Source organism: Neophocaena asiaeorientalis, unplaced genomic scaffold, assembly GCF_003031525.2.
Source record: "Neophocaena asiaeorientalis asiaeorientalis breed wild unplaced genomic scaffold, Neophocaena_asiaeorientalis_V1.1 scaffold192, whole genome shotgun sequence".
Classification (NCBI taxonomy): domain Eukaryota; kingdom Metazoa; phylum Chordata; class Mammalia; order Artiodactyla; family Phocoenidae; genus Neophocaena; species Neophocaena asiaeorientalis.
Window position 1 is genome coordinate 4,739,040 of NW_020185326.1, and position 23,973 is coordinate 4,763,012.

The 23,973-nt window shown below is 43.8% G+C and overlaps 2 pseudogenes; one reads left to right on the forward strand and one right to left on the reverse strand.

Moving 5' to 3' along the window:
- The first annotated feature begins 1,447 nt into the window (after positions 1-1,447).
- On the forward strand, positions 1,448-2,302 carry LOC112392665 (nucleophosmin pseudogene; annotated as a pseudogene).
- A 19,994-nt stretch (positions 2,303-22,296) lies between these two features.
- LOC112392647 (60S ribosomal protein L22-like 1 pseudogene) lies at positions 22,297-22,684 on the reverse strand (annotated as a pseudogene).
- Positions 22,685-23,973: the final 1,289 nt, after the last annotated feature.

Here is a 23,973-nt window from a genome sequence, read left to right on the forward strand (position 1 = left end):
GGGGCCATGATTGAGTCTCTATCAGCTAAACGGTTTTATGGATTCAGGGAACTTGAGAGGTAAGCTCTACCTTTGCTGTACCCCAAACCATATAATCTGGGCTTCTAGTGCATGTCTAATGCCTAGATCAAGGAAGGAAAGCTTCCAAGAGGTATTCAGGCAGTGTTCCTGATTCATTGAAGGTGCTGAATTTCCAGTTTCCAAGTGGCCATAAGACTCCCCAGAGGGGGCAGTGTATAGGTGGCAACAAGCCATGAACTACACACACCTACAGGGCTTCTGCTGGAGACATCTACCCAAGTTCTTGTCCAAATGAATCTTTAGGGTGTTTAACAGTTGCCTCTGGTCTAGGTTTTCTGTTGAGCCCCCTGAGTGACATACCAGGTCACTTTCTGTCTCCTCAGAGTCAGAGCCTAGACTCCTCCCAGGATAGCTTTCTAAATACCTGGGTTATTTGGGGGCTCTTCCTCAGGCTATGCACCGGACTCTGTGGGTCACCTTGCCTGTCCCTTCACATGGAAATTTCCTGATTGCCTCAACGTCATGTGGCCTAGATTCTTCCTTGCTGCTTTGGCCCCTACCACAGAGGGCTGTGAAGGTTCATGTTTGCCCTTTGGCCAAGAATTCCCTGCTCGTTTGCCCTGAGGCTGTATCTGTGCCAGGTGGGCCCAGTGTTGGATGAAGCTCTTTCAAAGGTGGTGCTCCAGCTGCCGCCAGATCTCATTGATAATAGGAAATTCTCTAGCAAGGATGGAGCCTGGTACTTAGGACAGAGAGGCCATGTTGCACTGAGGAACGTTGGGAGCTAGAGGATGAAAGGTTTCCTGAGCTCTTTGGACCGGAAAGAGTTCCAGCTGCTTCTAGAATAAGTGCCAGTCTCGGGGTTGAATTTCTTTTGGGATGAGAGACTGCACTTCATCCTGGGGCTCAGAGAAGGACACTCCACAGGCCCTATCTGGGGTGACAGAATGGGAGAGAGGTTGAAGGTGGGCCTGAGTTAGGGGCTGGGATTGGGGCAGGGTTCAAGATCAGAGGGGGCTGGGGCTGGGGCTGCAATGGAGATATTTTAGCCTGAATATGGACTGGGCCCATTAGGGAATCCACTGAATAAGGCAAAGGGAGACACTAGTGGGGGTCAGCCACCCAAGACCAGGACAGTAGCCCCAGGGACTCACTATGCAGAGAGGGAACACCCTGGAAGAGCTGGCTCCACTTCTGCAAAGAGTCCCTTCAAGTTTTGGGGTTTGGGAACTGCTGAGGACTGCAGCTGCTCTGGTTTGTCTATGATGCTCCACAAGGCTTGGGAGCCTGCGGTGTCCTGTGTGTCTGCAAGAGACTAAAGTAGCCCCAGTCCTGGTATGATTGCATCCTTCGCGGCTGTTCTCCGGAACAGTAGTCGTTTACCTCCATCCGCTTTCTCTCCCACCTAAGTGCATGCCACCAACCCATGGAAGATTCGATGGACATGGACATGAGTCCCCTGAGGTCCCAGACTATCTTTTCGGTTGTGAACTAAAGGCCGACAAAGATTATCACTTTAAGGTGGATAATGATGAAAATGAGCACCAGTTATCTTTAAGAACCCTCAGTTTAGGGGCTGGTGCAGAGGATGAATTACACATTGTTGGAGCAGAGGCGATGAATTATGAAGGCAGTCCAATTCAGGTAACACTGGCAACTTCAAAGATGTCTGTACAGCCAATGGGTTCCCTTGGGGGCTTTGAAATAACACCACCTGTGGTCTGATGGTTGAAGTGTGGTTCAGGGCCTGTGCATTATTAGTGGACAGCATTTAGTAGCTGTGGAGGAAGCTGCAGAGTGAGAAGATGAAGAGGAGGAGGATGTGACACTCCTAAGTATATCTGGAAAGTGTTCTGCCCCTGGAAGTGGTAGCAAGTTTCCACGGAAAAAAGTAAAACTTGCTGCTGATGAAGATGACGATGATGATGCCGATGACGATGATGATGACTTTGATGATGAGGAAGCTGAAGAAAAAGCTCCAGTAATCTGTACAAGATACTCCAGCCAAAAGTGCACAAAAATCAAACCAGAATTGAAAAGACTCAAAACCATCAACACCAAGATCAAAAGGTCAAGAATCCTTCAAAAAACAGGAAAAGACTGCTAAAACACAGAAAGGACCTAGCTCTGTAGAAGGCATTAAAGTAAAAATGCAAGCAAGTATAGAAAAAGGTGGTTCCCTTCCCAGAGTAGAAGCCAAGTTCATCAGTTAAGTGAAGAATTGTTTCCGGAAGGCTATTCAAGATCTCTGGCAGTGGAGGAAGTCTCTTTAAGAAAATAGTTTAGGGACTTCCCTAGTGGTACAGTGGTTAAGAATCCGCCTGCCAATGCAGGGGACACGGATTCAAGCCCTGGTCCGTGAAGATCCCACATGCCGTGGAGCAACTAAGCCCATGTGCCACAACTATTGAGCTCGTGCTCTAGAGCCCACGAGCCACAACTACTGAGCCTGCGTGCCTCGACTACTGAAGCCCACGCACCTAGAGCCCATGCTCTGCAACAAGAGAAGCCACCACAATGAGAAACCCATGCTCCGCAATGAAGAGTAGCCCACGCTCACGACAACTAGAGAAAGCCCGCACACAGCAACAAAGACCCAACGCAGCCAAAAATCGATGATAATAGATAGATAGATAGATAGAGAAAGAAAATAGTTGATATCTGGCTGTCCTTTTTATAATGAAGAGTGAGAACTTTCCCTACCATGTCTGATAAATATTGTCCAGGTTCCATTGCCAAGAATGTGTTGTCCAAAATGCATGTTTAGTTTTTAAAGATGGAACTCCACCCTTTGCTTGGTTTTAAGTATGTCTAGAATGTTATGATAGGACATAGTAGTAGTGGTGGTCAGACAAATGAAAATGGTGGGGAGATAAAAATATACATGTGAAATTCAGTATTTTAATAAAGTTAAAAAAAAGTTCTAGAAGATTTCATTGGTAGTCTGCCTCAGTTGCTTAGGAAGTGTCCCTCCTCCTTTTCTCTCTGCTCCATAATTTGGAAATGCACTCTTTTTGTGACTTGTATCTCCTGGAGCTCCTGCCCAGACATCAGAAGATCAGCTTCTACAGTCACTCTATCATGATCCTCCCAGCAGGGATCTTGCCGCAAACTGTTATCATCAAGAAGCTTGTCCAGATGGCTGCAAAAGACAGGATGTATGCTGCAACTGGGAGCAGAATGAGGATAGGAGGGCCCAGCAGGCCTGGCAGGAGTCACGTTCCCTACATCACTGACTTCAAGATGCTTCTTTTTTTCTTCAAGGAGGGTGCTTCTTTCAACTTCCCTTCCCTATAGGATTACCCTCTCATGTCAACCTCGGCTGCACGGGGGCCCTGCAGTCACAGAGGCCATGCTAGGAAGAGGGGGAAGGAAAGAAGTAGAAGAGCTTCATCAATACCTGCTTTTCCAAAGAGTCAACAGGTCCCATGTCACGTGTGCTCCTTTCTGGCAAACTCTCCAAGCTGGGAAAGAAGGAGACTTGGTCACATGCGGTGAAGGTAGGAGCAAAGGATCTTATAGGAGGCTGAGCAAAACTGTCCTCTGGGGGAGGCTTTTGGGAGACTAGACTCCAAGAGCCCCAAGCATTATTGTACAAGGTCAAACAGTCAGTGACAACAATAGACAGGCTCAGGGATGGAATAGCATTTTATACTTTATCCCATCTGATCCTCATAACCACACTGTGAGGGATGAAAGTCAAGTGTATCTCAAGGAGGAATCTGAGCCTTAGGAAAATTAAACAATTTGTCCCAAAACAGGACCCAAAAGGTCTGCCTCCAGATATCCATTCCACCGTGTCTCACACTGCCACCTAGTGGTCAAGACCCACAGGCCCGCTCCACCATTCTTCCATTCCCGGGGATGGACCTAGCAGGGAACTGGAGAAGTGTTCTTGGTTCTGACTCCTTCCTATGACTCTCCCTGCTGAGAGCTTTGTTTTCTAAGAGTGATGAGCTCTAGCAGCTGACATCCTTAGAGACTGTGGATGTGGACCTGGGTCTTACGGAAAGGAGAGATTAAGGTTAACCCTTGAGAGCTCTGGACTGAATAGGCAGAACCTTACCCACAAAATGCTCCCTCTTTGCTCCTCTTCTTCCCTGCACTGATGCTGCAAAACAAAAAAGGAATGAGGGGCTTGGCCTCAATTCTTATTCTCCTCTCTTTAGGCAGATCATAATTCACGAATAAATCTTTCTACTTTGCATTAACAGAGTTCTAATTTACTTCTCTTTTATTCATTTATAAAGTAGATAAAAATATAATTTTCTTGAAAACCTTGCAGAAAGGTCTTCTGTGTGGGATCCACAGCTGATTTTCTTCAGTTAGTAGACTGACCTCTCCTGAGGAAGGGGCCAAAATCTCAGGTAGGATTTGCTCCAGAAGGTGAGGTTCTGCTCCCTGAGGACAGCACCGGGGCTCCAGCATCTGATTAGATGCTTTCAGAAGGTCAGCATTGCTATTCAGATCAGCCCTAACACAGAGGAAAGGCTTGGCCAAGACACCTGGATGGGGGGTGGGGCTGGACAATGACCAATGAACCAGTGTTGAGGACTCCATTCTTCGTCAGTTTTTCTGAACTCTCTTAATAATCCAATCCATGGCTCCTGAATTGCGTGATTGGGGTTTTTTTTTTCCCCAGACCTCGCTACAACACCAAACAGATGGTCTGTGGGTATTGGATAAAGTTCCTAGATGCTATACTCTAGCCCCTCCCTGCCCACAAAGATGATATTCTCTTCTTTCCTCAGAGTTCCCATCTCAGTTGTCTCTCTGGGCCAACATAATTTAGAAAACTGGGAAAAGGGGCAGGAAAAAAATAAAACTCAGTTACCGCTGGGGGCTCATCTTCAGTTTCTCTAGGGTGGTGGTGGGGGGCTGGGGGGACAAAGGTGAACTATAGCCTCTTAGCCTAGCAGGTCCCTCAACACTTTCTAAATCCTTCTACCCTTCTCTGGGCCTTTTTTATTCTCTACTCCATCTTTTCATCATATCATATATATATCTTATGCTATTTCCTGTTTCTTCCACCTAAAACCTAGATATTAACTGGGTCCTTCTTTACCCCTGGGAGATCTCAACTTGAATCTCACCAGTTCCACAGCTTTTGAAACTCTGAAGTTCTCCTGTAATTTTTTGTTCATTTCCAGGGATTTACGCTGAAGTCTTTAACTCCAGCTTCTCCGCATAATCTGTTTTTGCCGTGCATCAACACAGACACACAACTCATCCCTGTCCCCTTCAACATTTCCCGAAAAATCCATTTTCATATAAAAGAATTAGTGAGCAATGCAGCCTTTTTAAAAGATAGTGTGGGAGTGACCCGAGGGAGAGAGGCCCATGGCATACACCATGGTAAACAACTTAAAAATCCTCTCTGATTAATTCCTTTCCTCTCGAAGTCCCTTTTGTGTTGCTCTGCCCCTAAGGGCTCTCAACTCACCCTAATTCACCTCTGCAGTGTCCCACCCTGCTGGTCCTGGTTCCTCTCTCCTCTCTCCCAGGCACCTCCCCTTTCCCCATCATTATAATGCTTCTCCTTTATTACACAGAGCAATTCCCCTCTCCTAAAGCCCTGCCCCAACCTGCACATTCAAACCCATCCTGGTTTGAAGAGTAGGAGAGGCCTTCTCTTTAAGCTGTTCCAACTTTTAAAGAGAGCAGTTGGAGTTATATATGAAAATATACTTTATTAATTTTGAATCATGCCTATGGTTACTTCTTCTATGAAGGATTTCTTGATTTTTCTATCTACTTTTTACATTTCTACCAAACTCTTTATTGAAATCTCAGTATTTTTTTTCATTTGAGATCAGGCATTTCATGTAACTTTTCAAATTTTCTATTTGTTTACAGCTTTACTGAGGTACAGTTGTTTAAAATGTACAATTTGATGAGTTTTGACGTATAAATATACCAGTGAAACCACCACAACAATCAAGAAGTTGAGAAAATCAACCAATTTTCTATAAAACAAGTAAGTTCCAGTCAAGAAGTCCAACTGATAAGCCATAGTATATATTCCCATACTGGTGGATTCATATGAGATTGAGCAGGTGTGACCCTGCAGAGGCCAGAGGTGCAGAGATGGGAAGCACAAAGTTATACAGTGGACATTGGGACTGACGGTTAGTGGGGCCACTGCTGCTTCCACCCCTTGGTTCCCAGGCCATCTATCCTTCCTGCTGGGGCACACACACCTATAGGGGGTCTCTGATTTAACAAATGCACTGCATCCTGAAGAATGGCACTCTATTCTTACAGAGTGCCTAGTACATTGGTTGTGCCTTTAGAAGGGCATTTCAGCATTCTGTGAGGCTGGCCGCCTCCAGGTGCATTATGTGATATCAAGCTGTGCATCCCACGACCATGGGCTATTCCCATACCTTGTTTACTGGTCATATGCTGTGCTTGGTGGGATTCCATGCCTATGGATTGGGCAAGTCTCATGACCATAGGGGGTCAAAAGTAATAGGATGAAGATAATGGGAATCATCTTGAGAAAACAGAGGGTGTCAGTGTACAATAATAGGCAAGATGAGTGGTAAAGCAAAGGGAAAGAAAAAGGATTCTGTAGAACCAGAAAGCTAATCTTGTTCTGTCATCTTGGATAGAAGCTAACTACTTCCGAAGTCTGCAAATTTTGGAAAATTCCTAAGAGTCCTCAGTCTGAGGTCTAATGGAATGGATGGCTTGTAGTCCAGAGAACGTGATGTATGTCTTTTCAGTTGGCAAACACGTATCCAAGGATTAACACTTTGGAGTTTCATGCTATGTCAATTGTTAATAGTGGCTGATAAGACCCTTTCTATTGAGGCTCAAGGGCAGTTTTCCTCTGATGCCTTTTCCAGATATCAAACCTCCATATTTCAGATCATGCAGAGGCTACGTGGGTGGGTGTTTTGGAAATTGCTAAAAACAAAGCCAAAAAAAAAAAAAAAAGTTTCAGCTACTACCTTTCCTTCTTGTATGCCCGTTTCTTTCACAAATCTCCTCAAGGTGGGGCGTGGGGGCGAGCCATTTCTTAATCATATCTGTCTTCCTTCTATTTCTCCAGAGATCCACAAAGGGCGGGTGCAGGTAAATATTTAGAAAAAGATGTTGAATCTCATGGCATCGTGCCCGCCTTACTAGCAGTGGGCTTGCTCTCAGCCAGCCACTGCTCGTTCTTTCCGCGTGTCCAGCCTGGTGGATCTGTGCCGTGGCATGCACTGCCTCAGTCCTGAGAGCCTGGCCACATTCCAGGGCAGGACTCACTGCTTGATGAAGCCAGAGGAATGCCTGCAGCAGATGAGCACGTCCCCAGCCAGGGTGCGAACGGTAGTGAAATCACTGCCGCTTCCTGTGAGGGGTCAAATGCCATGACCCCAACAGGAAGATGCTCGTGGCTACGTTAATAGAATCAGATTTTCCAGAATGCAGAGGCCTAGCATCTTACTCTATCCAGGGTCATGACCATTGGAGGGTCGATTTTTTCTCTTCCTTTGACTTCTAACATCGTGAGACTGCATTTGTAAGGAAAGGTTTTCTTGTAGCCTCACTTGCTCAACAGTGGAATGGGCCGCCATGGGGAGTTTGAGTTCCCTGCCTGGGGTGCTGGATACCATCTTGGCAGAGATGTGTGGAGGTGGGGAAGAGGACTCCCAGCCCCCAAGATGCTATGAGTCTCTGGTGCCCATTGTCCCTAGGATGCTGCCAGAGGTACGCAGTCTGATGCAGATTTTGCAATGCAGCTTTGACGTTAGTGATGCAAGTTCATTGAGTAGAAAACGTGGCTGGTGAGATGGACCCCAGGCTGCTGCTTGGGCTCCAAGGGCCTGACTCACGCCTCACAGCCCCTGCGAGCGTTTCAGACCAAAGCAATGTTGTCTCTCGTTCCTCTTCCTCCGCTCATCCCGTCAAGGTGGGCGGCTGGTCTTCAGTCCTCCTCTCCTTGATTCCACACAACGCCCCTGGGAAACCTCAGCCACACCTGGCTTCAACCCCTGCCTCTGTGATGATAAATCCTAATGCTGTGTCTCCAGCCTTGACCTCATCCCTTAGCGAACAGACTCACGTAACCAGCAATTTATTGGACATCTTCATATCGTCTGTCCTACATCTTAAACTCGATGTGTCCCAAACTAAGATGTCTTCTCCTGCCTTCAAACCTGACAACCCTCACCGAGCCAGCCACCCCATACAGGAACCTTCCTCCACCTCCCTCTCAAGTCCACTTCTCCCTTGTGTCCACAGCCTATGTGTTCCACGCTACAGTGCCTCTTTTTATCAGCCTTTTTTATTCCAGTTCTGTTGCCACTGATTTCATTATCTCTTTCCTGGGCTTTATTGCGTGGCCTCGTGGCTGGTCCCTTTGTCCCAGCTCCCTCTTTTCTAAGCACCACACTCTATGTTAGGTGGGTCTGTAAATGGACAAAACAACTTTAGAAAACTAGCACTGTCTATTCAAGTAGATATATGCATACCCTATGACCCAACAATTCCACTCCTAGATAGGTACACAACAGATGGATAAAAGCACCCATAAAAGCACCAGAAGTCATGTGCAAGAAGGTTTATAGCCCCAAACTGGAAACTAAATGTTGCCCATTAATAATTGTGATACCTTCATACAATGGGATATTAACATAAAGATAACTAACAAACTACTTTTACGTATAGCAACATGGATGAGTCTTGAAAACATTGCTTTGAGTGAAAGAAGCCAAATGCAAGAAAATAGGGGAAAATAATTTATGGTGTTAAAATCAGGATAGTGCTTTCTCTTGTGATTGGGTAGTTCCTGAAAGGGGGCCAAAAGGGATTTCTGGAGTTTTTAGTAATGATTTCTTTCTTTAGCTGGGTGCTATTTACATAGGTGTGGTCAGTTAGTGAAAATGTTTACACTTTTCTATATGTATGCTATCCTTCAATAAAAAGTTTACTAACGCCCTCCCACCCACCTACACACCAAAACAAAATTCTTTCCATGTTCCTCATAACCAGCAGAAACATTTCCAAACCCTGGCAGTACATTCAGTGTTCTCTGTGGTATGACCGAGGGCATCTCCTTCCCGTCTATGACATGTGTGCCATCTACACTAGGTCACGCCCCGTTTTCCTTGCACGTCTCTGTGCCCTTGCTTTGGTAGTTCCTTCAGCCTGGAATTCCTCTCTCTATCTGTCCCTATGCTGCAAGTGCCATCTCTGCAAGGCCTCCCTTGATTTCTCAGGCCAAACATCTCTCCTGGGCTTGCATTCCCATGGCATGCTGCTTTTCCCTCTCTCAGGGCCCTTAGCTCTCTCTGCTTACATGTGTTTCCTTGACTGGTGGTAAACCTCCGAGGTAGTAGGAACAGTGTCTCCTTCACCTTTGTAAAATTTCCTGGAGTCAGTGCTGTGCTTGCTACAGTGCTTGAGCTAACGAATATCGAATGCGTGCTCTGAGTTAAGCCTCAGAGCCTCAGTCTGCATGCTCTGAGTTAAGCCTCCCTGCCAGAAAGCCAAGACATCCAGCTTGCCTGCAAAAAGATTTTGCCAAGAGCCAAGTCCCTTTGCAAGTAAGCACATCCTGCCATCCTTTATTGGCTGCTGACAGCCGAGCAGATGTTAATGTGTTGTGCAGCGTTGTGGGCGTGTCCAATTAGACTCGGTGAGACTGAGCAGCCCCACTAACATGAATGAGCCATGCAAATATGTGGTTAATGACCATGTTGCTCCGTGTCAATTCTTAATCCCAGATAATTAGTAGATAGATAATTGGTGGAAGAATGGGAGGTGCTGATGGATGTCCCATCACTTGGGTGAAGCTAATGATTCTCTATGGATTAAGACCCACCCTCTGTAAGTGTTGATGGCTCCTATTTGAAATGCTCCTTTTGAAAGGGCCTAGATCCAAGACGAGGTGTCAGGAACTCCAGAGTGGGGCATTAGCATCAGTACTAATTACCTGGGTTGCTTCCGTGGAAGGTAGGTGGATGGGCCCCACTGCTGCCAGCCTAGTGCAGGCAGCTCAGAGTCCTGTACTGCCCCTGACCTGTTGGGTAATCTTGAGTAGGTCCTTTCTCCTTCCTTGGTTTTGCCATTTGTCTAATGGCAAAGGGTGGAAGGAATGGGGTGGACATGCTGACTCGAGAACCCATTGTAGACGAGAGTCGCCCTACTCTGCTCCTTCTTGGCTATGTCAGAGGCATGGTTAGTTGGTCTGGATGTCAGGGTGCTGTGAAGGGGACGTTCTGGGGGTGAAAGCAGACATCTAAGATGTGTGCTGACAGTATCTTACTGTGTGCATGGTGACCCTGGAGTTGCATATCCTGGCAGCCCTGGGTTCAACAACTTTTACGTGTAACATTTAACAAACCATTAATGCTCAAGAGAATGGAACTTAAAGGAAGCTCTGCCATGGAACTGGGTGTAGAGGAATGAGCACTCGACTAGAAGTCAGGAGGCTAGTTTTGAGGCTGTTACCGAAGGTGGTTAGATCACAATCTCTCTGAGCTTCAGTTAGTGAGAAATTTATATAGCTGTGGATCTAAGACTTCTGAATCCAAGTCCAGTCATCTTTAAAAACTGTTTTTGGTGAAATATATCATCCATATAAAAGAAGGAATTGATGCACTACACATCATCATCATCATCAAATGAGCATCCTTGAAGCCACCACCCAGCCTAAGAGATCAGAATATTGCCATAGACCCCTTAGGTTCCTCTCCCCTTTTGCTTCCTAATTCCTCCCCGCCCAGGATAATCACTAACATAATTTTGTGCTAATCATCCCCATGTATTTCTTACGTTACAACGTGATGGTATAGAGGACTGACATTCAGCCAGTTGCTCAGGTATAGTATTTCCCATTGTTTACAGCTGGTGTCTGTTTTGGTTGGCTGGGCACCCACTCTGATTGGTTGGTGCCTGGCTGAATAGTCAGCAAATATTTCTAATATCACTCCTATATGTATAGATCCCTAAACAAGAAAGGTATTGTTTAGTTTCATCCATTTAGCACTTTCTATGACTGAAATAACAAGGCATATATTCCTCCGTGACTTTTCTTTTTTTATGTTAAATATTTTGTTTTTGAGATTCACCCATGTTGATGTTTGTAGCTGTAGTTCATTCATTTTCACTTGTAGTGAAATTTCACAAGTAGTATTGCATTGTATGAATGGACCGCAATTTATTTATGCACTCTGATGTTGATAGACATTTGTGGGGTTTTTTTCAGCTATTTACAATTGATGAACACACTGTTGTGAAAATTCTTGTACATATCTTCTGGTGTACAATGGCAAGATGTGCTACATCTATGTTTATGTCCTCTCTTTCCATAATTAATTGTATTTATTTGAGCCTTCTCTCTCAATCTCTTTCCCTTTTGATTAATCTCATCAGGAGTTTGTCTATTTCATTAAGCTTTTCAAAAATACAGATTTTACTTTGTTGATATCTCTATATTGTATTTTTATATTTTATTAATTCTTTCTCTTATCTTTATTATCTTCTCCTTTCTTTGGATTTATTATTTTATGATTTCTAATTTCTTATGTTAGATTGCTTAGCTAATTAATTTTGAAAATGTTCTTTTTAAGGTAAATATTAAGGCTATAATGTTCCCTCTAAATAGCACTTTAGCTCTCTCCCTCAGGTTTGATATGCCATATTTTATTTCTGGTTTGAGCTTAAATATCTTACTATTTCTATTAAGACTTCTTCTTTGAGTTGTTTAGAATTGTTTTAAATTTTCCAAACATGTAGGGTTCTTCAGTTTTCTTTTTTTTTATCTTTAGTTATTTTTGTTGTTGTTGTTATTGTTAACTTAAGTGCATGGTCAGAGTTTACGGTCTGACACCAATCTTTTGAGGCTTGTTTTATGGGTTAGCACCTGGTCAATACTTATAGATGTTCCATGTGTGCTAACAAAAATGTTTTCTTCTATTGTTGGGTTCCCTAGTCCTTGAATGACGTTAGGCTTGTTAATTGAGCTGTTCAAATATTCCCTATGCTTATTGATATTTTTGTTTGTTTGATCTATTATTATTGAGAGAGATGTGTTTACTGTGATGGTGTATTTTATTTTATTATTTATTTATTTATTATTGAAGTATAGTTGAATTACAATGCTGTGTTAATTACTGCTGTACAGCAAAGTGACTCAGTTATACATCTATCTCTCTCTCTCTCTCTCTCTCTCTATATATATATATATATACATTCATTTTAATATTCTTTTCCATTATGGGTTATCACAGGATATTGAGTATAGTTCCCTGTGCTATACAATAGGACAGTGTTGTTTTTCCATTCTATATAAACAAGTTTGCATCTGCTAATTCCAAACTCCCTATCCAACCCTCTCCCACCCCCTCCCCCCTGGCAATCACCAGTCTATTCTCTATGTCCCTGATTCTGTTTGTTTCATAGATAGTTTCATTTGTGTCATCTTTTAGATTCCACATATACATGATATCATATGGTATTTGTCTTTCTCTTCCTGACTTACTTCGCTTAGTATGATAACCTCTAGTTGCATCCGTGTTGCTTCAAACAGCATCATTTCATTGTTTTTTATGGCTGAGAAATGTTCCGTTGTGTGTGTGTGTGCGTGTGCGTGTCTGTGTGTGTGTATACACTACATCTTCTTTATCCATTCATCTGTCGATGGACATTTAGGTTGTTTTCATGTCTCGGCTATTGTGAATAGTGCTGCTATGAACATTGGAGTACATGTATCTTTTCAAATTATAGTTTTGTCTGGATATATACCCAGGAGTGGGATTGCTGGATCATAGGGTAATTCTATTTTTAGTTTTCTGAGGAGCCGCCATACTGTTTTCCACAGTGACTGCACCAACTGACATTCCCACCAACAGTGTAGGAGGGTTCTGATGGTGTATTTTAATTCTGCCAACTTTTGTTCTATATATATATATTTTTATTGGAGTATAGTTGCTTTGCACTGCTGTGTCAGTTTCTGCTGTACAGCAAAGTGAATCAGCCATATGTATACATATATCCCCTCTTTTTTGGATTTCCTTCCCATTTAGGTCACCACGGAGCACCGAGTAGAGTTCCCTGTGCTATACAGTATGTTGTTATTAGTTATCTGTTTTACACATACTAGTGTATATATGTCAATCACAATCTCCCAATTCATCCCACCCCTGCCCTTTCCCCCTTGGTATCCATATGTTTGTTCTCTATGTCTGTGTCTCTATTTCTGCTTTGCAAATAAGATAATCTATACCTTTTTTCTAGATTCCACATATATGCGTTAATATATGATATTTGTTTTTCTCTTTCTGACTTACTTCACTCTGTATGACAGTCTCTAGGTCCATCTACGTCTCTGCAAATGACAAAAATTCATTCCTTTTTATGGCTGAGTAATATTCCATTGTGTATATGTACCACATCTTCTTTATCCATTCCTCTGTTGATGGATATTTAGGTTGCTTCCATGTCCTGGCTATTGTAAATAGAGCTACAATGAACATTGGGGTGCATATATCTTTTTAAATTATGGTTTTCTCTGGGTAAATGCCCAGTAGTGGGATTGCTGGGTCATATGATAGTACTATTTTTAGTTTTCTAAGGAACCTCCATACTGTTCTGCATAGTGGCTGTATCAATTTACATTCCCACCACAGTGCAAGAGGGTTCCCTTTTCTCCACACCCTCTCCAGCATTTATTGTTTGTAGATTTTTTGATGATGGCCATTCTGACTGGTGTGAGGTGATACCTCATTGTAGTTTTGATTTGCATTTCTCTAATAATTAGTGATGTTGAGCATCTTTTCATGTGCCTCTTGGCCATCTGTCTGTCTTCTTTGGAGAAGTGTCTATTTATGTCTTCTGCCCATTTTTGGATTGGGTTGGGTTTTTTTTTGACATTGAGCTGCATGAGCTGTTTGTGTATTTTGGAGATTAATCCCTTGTCAGTTGCTTCATTTGCAAATATTTTCTCCCATTCTGAGGGTTGTCTTTTCATCTTGTTTATGGTTTCCTTTGCTGTGCAAAAACTTTTAAGTTTCATTAGGTCCCATTTGTTTATTTTTGTTTTTATTTTCATTACTCTAGGAGGTGGGTCAAAAAAGATCTTGCTGCGATTTATGTCAAAGAGTGTTCTGCCTATGTTTTCCTCTAAGAGTTTTATAGTGTCTGGCCTTATATTTAGGTCTTTAATCCATTTTGAGTTTATTTTTCTGTATGGTGTTAGGGAGTGTTCTAATTTCATTCTTTTACATGTAGCTGTCCAGTTTTCCCATCACTATTTATTGAAGAGGCTGTCTTTTCTCCATTGTATATCCTTGCCTCCTTTGTCATAGAGTAGTTGACCATAGGTGCGTGGGTTTATCTCTGGGCCTTCTATGCTGTTCCATTGATCTATATTTCTGTTTTTGTGCCAGTACTGTACTGTCTTGATTCCTGTAGCTTTGTAGTATAGTCTGAAGTCAGGGAGCCTGATTCCTCCAGCTCCGTTTTTCTTTCTCAAGATTGCTTTGGCTATTTACGGTGCGCGGGCCTCTCACTGTTGTGGCCTCTCCCATTGCGGAGCACAGGCTCTGGACGCGCAGGCCTGGCAGCCATGGCTAACGGGCCCAGCCGCTCCGCGGCATGTGGGATCCTCCCAGACCGGGGCACAAACCCGTGTCCTCTGCATCGGCAGGCGGACTCTCAACCACTGTGCCACCAGGGAAGCCCTCCTGTTTCCTTTTATATTCACACCCACTTCACTCCCAACTGCACCCTCTCCTTAACCCTTGGCAATCTCTGAGCTGTTGTTCTCCATTACTATATCTTTTTCATTTCAATAATGTTGTATAAATGCAATCATATAGCATGTTACCTATTGGAATTGCCTTTTTTCACTCAGCATAATTCTCTGGAGGTTATTCCAAGTTGTTGTGTGTATTGGTAGTTTATTCCTTTTTATTGCTAAGTATTATTCCATGATACAGGTGTACCAAAGTTTAACTATTTACCCATTGAAAGACATCTGTTATTTTTTCAGAAGTTTCGCTATTACGAATAAGCTGCTATAAATATTCATATACAGGTTTTAGTGTGAACATAATGTTTCTTTCTTTGGGATAAATGCCCAGGAGTGCAATTGCTGAGTCACATTGTTGTTATATGTTTAGCTTTATAAGAAACTGCCAAACTGTTTTCTAGAGTGGCAGTACTATTTCACATTCCTGTCAGCATTTTATGAATGATCCAGTTTCTTTGACTCCTTGCCAACATTTGGTGTCACTGTTTTTTTTTTTTATTATAGCCGTTGTGATAGGTATGCAGTGATATTTCATTGTGGTTTTAATTTGCATTTCCCTAATGGCTAATGATGTTGAACATCTTTTCATGTGTTTATTTGTCACCTATGTATCCTCTTTGGTGCAATATCTCTTTTATCCATTTTCTAGTTGGATTGTTTTCTTACTGTTGAGTTTGAGAGTTGTATATATATTCTACATATGAATCTTTTATCAAATATGTGATTTGAAAATATTTTCTTCTGGTTTGTGGCTTGTCTTTTCTTCCTTTTAACAGGATCTTTCCTAGACAAATGTTTTTAACTTTAACAAAGTCCTATTTAGCATTTTTTTTTCTCTTATGCATTATGCTTTGATGTCAAGTCTAAGAACTTTTTGCTTGCCTAGTCCTACATCCCAAAGATTTTCTCCCATGTTTTTTTCTAAAAGTTCTGTAGCTTTACATTTTATGTTTAAGTCCATTATCCATTTAAAGTTAATTTTTGCATAAAGTATGAGACTTAGGTTGAGGGTTTTTTTTTGTTTTTTGACTGTGGATGTCCAGTTGCTCCAGCACCATTTGTTGAAAAGGGTATCTTTCCTCTGTTGGATTGCTTTTTTTTTTTGCGGTACGTGGGCCTCTCACTGTTGTGGCCTCTCCCGTTGCGGAGCACAGGCTCCGGACGCGCAGGCTCAGTGGCCATGGCTTACTGACCCAGCTGCTCTGTGGCATGTGGGATCTTCCCGGACCGGGGCACGAACCCGTGTCCCCTGCATCGGCAGATGGACTCTCAACCACTGCACCACCAAGGAAACCCCAATATTTCTATATATTACAAAATGATGACCATGATAAGACTAGTTACCATCTGTCACCATACAGAGTTATAATATTATTGACGCTATTATCTTTTTTCTGTTTTCTTGAGGTGGAAGCTTAGGTCATTGATTTGAGATTTTTCCATTTTTCTAATGTATGCCTTTAGTGATATAAATTTACCTCTTAGCAGTTCTTTTGCTATTTCCCACAAGTTTTGACATGTTGTATTTTCATTTTCATTCACTTCCATTGGTAATTATTTTTTTCCCTGAGACTTTCTCTTTTACCCATGGACTATTTAGAAATGTGCTGTGCAGTTTCCAAGTATTTAGAGATCTTCTTGTTATCTCTCTCAGAGAACTTTGGAGAGCTAAGTCTGTATGATATCAATTCTCTTACATTTATTGAGGTTTGTTTTTATGGCCCAGGAGATGGTCTATTCTGGCACATCTTCCATAGGCATTTGAATAACAGGTGTATTCTGCTGTTATTGGGTGGAGTGTTCTACAAATGTTGACTACATCCTCTTGTATGATGGTATCACTGAGTTGTTCTATATCTTTGCCAATTTTCTGTCTACTTGTTCTATCGATTATTGAGAGAGGGTTGTTGAAGTCTCCAGTTATAATTGTGAATTTGTTTCTTTCTCATTTCAGTTCTATCAGTTTTGCTTCACATATTTTGTAGCTCGGTTGTTTGGTGCATACACATTTAGGATTGCTAAGTGTTGTTGGTGGGTTTACCCTTTTGTCATTAGGTAAAGTCCTTCTCTGTTCCTAGGAATTTTCTTTGTTCTGAAGCCTACTTTACCTGATATTAATAGAGCCCTCCTGTTTTGTTTGATTAATGTTTTTATGATATATATTTTTTGATCCTTTTACTTTCAACTTGCCTATATTGCTATATTAGAAGTAAGTTTCTGATAGATAGCTATGTTAACTTCCTATAGCTGCTAAAACTAATTACCACAAACTTGGTGACCTAAAACACCACATATTTATTCTCTCACAGTTCTGGAGGTCAGAAGTCCAAAATCAGTTTCACTGGGCTAAAATCAAGGTGTTGGCAAGGCTAGCACCTTCTTGAGGCTCCAGGAGAGAATCTGTTCTTTGTCTCTTCCAACTTCTAGAGGTTGCTAGTATTCCTTGGCTCATGGCCACATCATTCCGATCTCATGCTCTCGTTGTCACATCTCCTATTTCTGTGTTAAATCTCCCTCTCCCCCTCTCTTATAAGGACATTGGTGATTACATTTAGGACCTACCTGGACAATCCAGGATAATCTCCCCATTTCAAGATTCTTAACTTAATCACATTAAAGACCCTTTTGCCATAAGGTAATATTTGCAGGTTCCAGGGATTAGGACCTGGGTGTCTTTGTGGACCGTCATTCATCTTACCACAACAGCATGTAATTGGGTCCATGCTCCCCACTTGGCCATTGTTGGTGTGGGTGTGGATGGGTCACAGTTTTTCTGTGGTGTTTGACTGGAGTAGTTTTCTGTCTTGCTGGGCTGTCCTTTTCCTGCTTGTTTGGCTGAGGAGAGCAGGCTTTTGGGAGGCATTTTTGTCTGTGCCCTTTGGTGTTTTCAGGTTGCCAGTTTCTTCAGCTTCAAGTCTGGGATATAAGGCAAAAAGAAAATGCGTTTAAAAAAAAAAGAAACAAAAAGAAACGAAAAACAAACAAAAAAGAAATAGAAAATGCACTTTATTCACCCTTATCCTGAGTATGTATACCTTTGGAAATCCCAACTTTTGTATAGTCTCCTTGTACATTCTCAACCTAAAATAGGCCCTAGATTTTTTTTTTCTTTGGCTGCGTTGGGTCTTCATTGCTGCGCATGGGTTTTCTCTAGTTGCAGCAAGCAGGGCAACTTTTCGTTGCGGTGTGCGGGCTTCTCATTGCGGTGGCTTCTCTTGCTGCAGAGCATGGGCTCTAGGCGCGCAGGCTCAGTAGTTGTGGCTCGTGGGCTCAGTAGTTGTGGTGCACGGGCTTAGTTCCTCTGCAGCATGTGGGATCTTCCCGGACCAGGGCTCAAACCGGAGTCCCCTGCATTGACAGGCAGATTCTTAACCACTGCGCTACCAGGGAAGCCCCAGCAATGCATTTTAAAAGACATTTCATCCAGATATTTTAGTTGTTTCCATTGGAAAGTTCTTTAAGGGTGTTTGGTGCTCATTGCTGATGGAAACAGACGTTCCAGTGTTTTTTCCACCAAGATGTCTGTACCCACATCTCAAAGTGTCAATGTTACCCAGGACCTTGATCTTGATACAGTTTGTGGGCCTTTTATAGGGTCAGGGAAATCATTACTCTCACTATAATGGAAAAGATTGGAGGAACGGATTTTTATATTATTTCATTTTCCCCCCAGCTTCATTGAGATATAATTAACATATAATTGGAGGAAAAGATTTTAGAGTCCCCTTGACAAGTCTTGTCGACTTATCCTGGCAAAAGCAAGACACAAATCCCTTTATTGTGCTAGCACAGCATCCCTTTCTTTTGATAACATCTTCCTGATTTTGCTTTGTGGAAATCCCCACCCTCCTTCAATGGGTATGGTCGTGATTGGACTATCTGTTGGTCAATATACCCTGTCCCCTGCTACCCAAGAGGGGTGTGTGATACCAGATGGATCAGTCAGGCAGTCTCCCTGGAGTTTGAATGTGAGTTCAAATTACTGACAACCTGATTCATCCTGACAGTGACACTCAGAAAATCTCATCTATTAGCTGCTGCCCTGAATTCTGTCCTTCTTTTTTAATATATATATAAATTTATTTATTTATTTTGGGCTGTGTTGGGTCTTCGTTTCTGTGCGAGGGTTTTCTCTAGTTGTGGCAAGCGGGGGCCACTCTTCATCGCCGTGCACGGGCCTCTCACTGTCGCAGTCTCTCTTGTTGCGGAGCACAGGCTCCAGACACGCAGGCTCAGTAGTTGTAGCTCACGGGCCCAGTTGCTCCGCGGCATGTGGGATCCTCCCAGACCAGGGCTTGAACCCATGTCCCCTGCATCGGCAGGCAGATTCTCAACCACTGCGCCACCAGGGAAGCCCCAATTCTGTCCTTTTTAAGACCTGATTCCTCAGCTTTCCCTTCTGTTCTGTGAACCTCTCCATCTGTTTTTTTAACTGTGTTTGGACATCCCTCCAGAATGGGGAGTTTTTTCTTGCCTGAGCCAGCCAGTATCACCCTTGTCTACCTCTGACTCTTTGAAGCTTCTTCCTTTTATTGACTGAAGTCTGTTGCTACATGGCATTGTTGCTATCAGTGTGCCCCTCTTGCAGCATCTCTGTCCTGGAAACTACTCAGGGACTTGAAGAAAGGACATTGTGCTGCAGTCTGACTTTCTTCAGGCTACACAAGCCTAATTCTTCCAAGTGGTCCTCCCAGGACACAGGCTGCAGCCCCTTCCCCATCCTGATTGTCTTCTCATGATACATTCCAGTTGATCAATGTCCCTCAAAAAATGTGAAGCTCAGGGCCAATCCAGACACCCTGAACAGGGCAAAGTCAGGCGGGGCCATCACCTCCTTGCTCTGAGCACTCTACTTCTTTTAATACAGTCTCCAAGTTCATTATTTTGGCAGCTTCGTGACACTCCTGACTCATAGTGAGCATAGTATTGGCTAAGCTGTCTTCACACATGCTGCTACCCATCCTGGATTTCCTGGCTGACCCATGTGCTGTTGGTTTGTTTTTAACTTACAGCCCTGCTTAAAAACATGGCCGATCTTGCCTAAGTTTTCCATGGCACAGTCCGAAAGATCTTGCCATGGCGTCATGTAGTTTCTGGATTCCCCTTGGAATCTAAATAATCCAGAAGAAGGGAGTGTTAGGAAACACTGCCTTTCTCTCAAACAGCACCCAGACCCAGCGTGGAACAGAAGTCATGGATGTAATTCTGAGAAAAGCCCAGCCCAGACTGGGGTTGGCTGAGGTCTCCAAAGGTAAGCCTCTCGCTTAAGGTTGTAATATGTGTTACTCATTTCCTTTTGGGAGCAATTAATTCTAATCTTAATGTCAGACTTAAAGGCCAAAAGAAAGTAGGTTGAATCTGCATTTATTGACACTGTACATATTCATTGTTCCAAAGGCTGCAGAGTGGACTTGGATATTGTGAAACTTGGCTGGGCAAGCAGGGGTCCTAAGGATAGGCCTAGGCTCCTTGGGGGCAGCTCTCCTGGCCCTCCTTCCCTTTGTCATCTCAAGGGGGCTCCCCAGTCTCTTTGCTTCCTCTGAATGTCAGGAGTGCACAAGAAAAATAAACGGACTTCCCTGGCAGTCCAGTGGTTAAGACTCCATGCTCCCAATGCAAGGGGGCATGAGTTTAATTCCTGGTTGGGGAACTAAAATCCCACATGCCATGTTGAAGCCAAAAAAAAAAAAAAAAAAAAGGAGTGCACAAGGCTGGGGGGATCCCCAGGCTTCAGAGTCCCCTCAACAAGTCTAGGCTGACCTAGCAGAAGTATTCAAATCTTCCACCCCAAGGGGAAGGGGCATTCGTATATGTGTGTGTATGTGTGTCTTCTGGTTGAGGTGGGGCAGCCTGGCTGGAGACTATAGTGGAAGTGAGAGTGCTTTCCATGTACCAGTTATCTGCTGCATAACAAGTTATCCCAAAGCTTAGGGGCTTAAAATCATAACATTTCTGATCTCAGTTTCTCTGGTCCTCTGCTTCAGGGTATCTCACAAGCCTGCAGTCATCTCAAAATGTGATTGGGAAGGATTCGCTTCCTAGCTCATTCACGTAGTTTCTGGCAGGTTTAGTTCTTATAGGCTGTTGGACTAAGATCTCAGTTCCTCATAAGTCCCTTGGTTCCTTACCATCTTGGTCTCTCCGTACTGCATCTTACAACATGGCAGCCTGCTTCATTAGAGCACATAAGAGAGTGAGTGCCAGCAAGACGGAAGTCACGGTGTCTTGTAACCTAATCATGGAAGGGACATTTTGTAACTTTTCCCATATCCTGTTTATTAGAAGCAAGTCACTAGACTCAGTGGGAGGGGCTTACACAGGCTGTGAATACCAGGAGGGATGATCACTGGAAGCCATAGTGTGAGACCCTGTGGGGCAGGTGGGAGGGACAGGTGGGGTGTGAGGCACATCAAGCCTGGGATAACCGTCAGCTATCTAGAAGGTGAACCTAATAGGTTGTGGACGGAGGGCAGGGTCTTGGGGACCCAGGCTATGTCTGAGAACTCTGGGTCTGAGCAGCCTGTAAGATTGGGCCCAGATCTGGGTGTGTACTAATCCTAAGCCCCCCTGGACCCAGGCTGAGTAACCAAGGTGGGGGTTGGCTCTCATACTTCGTACTACCAAGTCACTTTCCTAGGTCTGCATGCTGTGAGCACCCACTACTGCAGGCAAGGCACAATGCCAGGCACGGCATTAAAGTGCTGTGGGTATCCATTCATTTGTAATAATTCACACAGTGTAACTGCAAGAGCACTGGGTCAGAGCCTGGTGTCCCAAGTCTAGTGTGGGCTCCATCGAAATTGCTGGTGACCCCTCTTTGGGCTTTAGCTCCCCATGCTATAAACACTATTGCAGTAAAACTTCCCCCATTTCACTTCACCCCCAGTCACTTTGAGGTTGTTTTGAGAACTTCATGAGATAAAGACATGGAAGGGCTTGGAAATAAACTATCACACTACAGTTTACAGAAACTTTCATAATATGCTATTCCATTCTCATGTTTGTGTTCAGGGGAGGGGGACTCAGATTCACCAAAGCTTATGCTAAAGGGACACCGGAGTCCATCTGAAAACCCCCAGGCACACACATGTACCCAGTGTATAGATGGGACTGCCAAAGGCAAGGGACTCATTCAAGGTCACACACAAAGTTGGTGGCTGTGGAGGGGTGAGGCCCCGAATCTTCTTCTTTTTTTTAATTTTAAATATTTTATTATCTAAAGTTATACCCAAAATTGTGCTTCATTTTTTCCTATACTACACTATACACTTTAACTCGAGGACATTTTAAAAAGCAATACATTTCAGAAATCCTGGAAAGAATTCTACCAGCTATAAGTTATTTAAATATTGCTCATAGAAAGTATTAAAGAACCATGTAAACAGCATACACCTAAAGAGATGAATGCTTAACATGAGTACAGGGTTTTTCATTCACTGATAATCTAAGGGTCAATTTCTAGATGTTTCTTTGTCTTGTATGCTTCATTTGTTTTATCAGCAAGCAAAGGCCTATAAGGGATGGCTTCACTGCCCCTCAGACTCAGATCCACCTTCATCTCGACTAATCTGGAAGTAACGAAGTTCGTAAGTCTCCTCATCAGATGCAACCCCCGAAGCTGATCACCAAGATTATTCTTTTCAAGGTATTTCTTGGTAAGACATTTCAAATACCTTTTAGAGAATCGTTCCTCAGAAACAACCATGATTTTATTCTTGAAGGCTTTAATGTGAACAACATTCCCAAGATTTCCAGTTTTTCCTGGAAAAACTTTAACTTTCTCAAGGTAGAAACTGTTCAAGAATTTCCAGAATCAAAAATTCCATCTTCTCCTGGATGGAAACTAAACTTCCAGGTTGACTTCTTAGGCCTCTTGTCTTTCTCTGGCACCATCTTGAAGGCCGGCCGTGCAATCAGAGAGCAGCCCTGAGTCTTTTGACCTCTAGCCTAGTGCTTCTGTGAGCCAGGAGCCTCGTGATGCAAAGTGTTACCACCTAGAAGCTCTGGTGCCCAACTGCCCGGTTTCAGACTGCTCCTACCGTTTCTTATAGTTCATGGTCACTATCTCCCAGGGGATTTTGTGGAGACTGAAAAGCACAAGGTAGTGCCTGCCCTGCCAGCTCACTGAATGTTAGCCATCGTGACCGGTATCACAGAGGGAAGGCACTGTTGCACCCATGTTATTGCTGGGGAAGTTTAGGCTGAGACGTGCCCTGGTACCAGAGCCAGGACTTGAACCAGTGCTTTTCTCACGAAGGCAGGCAGCCTCTCAGAAAATAGGAAAGTACCAAACAATGTTCAGATTTGACCATTACTGACAGTATATCAGACTCCAGGTTCATTTTGTGCATTTGTGTGTAGCCTACAGGGAGTAGTGGGGGCACAGCCCAGGTTTCCTGAGGATGGATTCAGGAGGGAATCTTCAAAATGAGACCTGAAAGCCCCTTGCTGAGAAGTGAGGTGTCTACCAGGGCACGTAACTCTCCGGCCAGCCAACCTTGCAGTAGCGTTTCGGGAAAGTCGTTTATGTTCATTATAGTTTGGGATTGGGGTGGAAAGCCTGTTTCAGTTCTGGGGTTTCGCTCTCCTATCAGGCCGCTGCAGGCCCGGACAGGCCCCTGCTGGAAGGAAGTCAGCCCTCCTCCCGCCAAGGAGGAAGGGCCCTCCCGCCTGTGGTCGGTGCATTGTGCTTGCTGGATTCCAGGCTGTCAGTCTCACGGAGAGCTCTGGGGATGCTTAGCCTGCAGATTGTTTTGTTAGGTTTCTCCTACAACTAATTTGGAAATTACCCAGCTACCCACAGCCTCTCCCAGGTGTTCTGCAAACTACGGGCCTGCTCCCGCAGCTTTCGCCTTGGTGGGACCAACGCTGGCTGAAGCTGGGAGGGTCAGGGTGGGGTGATAGGAGGGTGAAAAGAGGCCCACAGTGGTAGAGCTCGTTTTAAGCAACAGCCAGTCCCCTTCAGCTTTGGCACTAACCATCCTACTTGGTAGGATCTGACGCAAGCAGATCCACACACTTTGCAGACATTATCTTTAAGCCTCACACGCCCTGTGGAGGTAAGTCAGGGGCGTGTGGAGGATCCACCCTACTTAGAGGCCCAAAGAGAGAGGATTTCCCCAGAGCTGCAGTCAAAACCAACACGCAAGTCTCCTGATTCCCATATCCAGGAAGGAAAAATCCTCACGTTTGATTCATTTTGC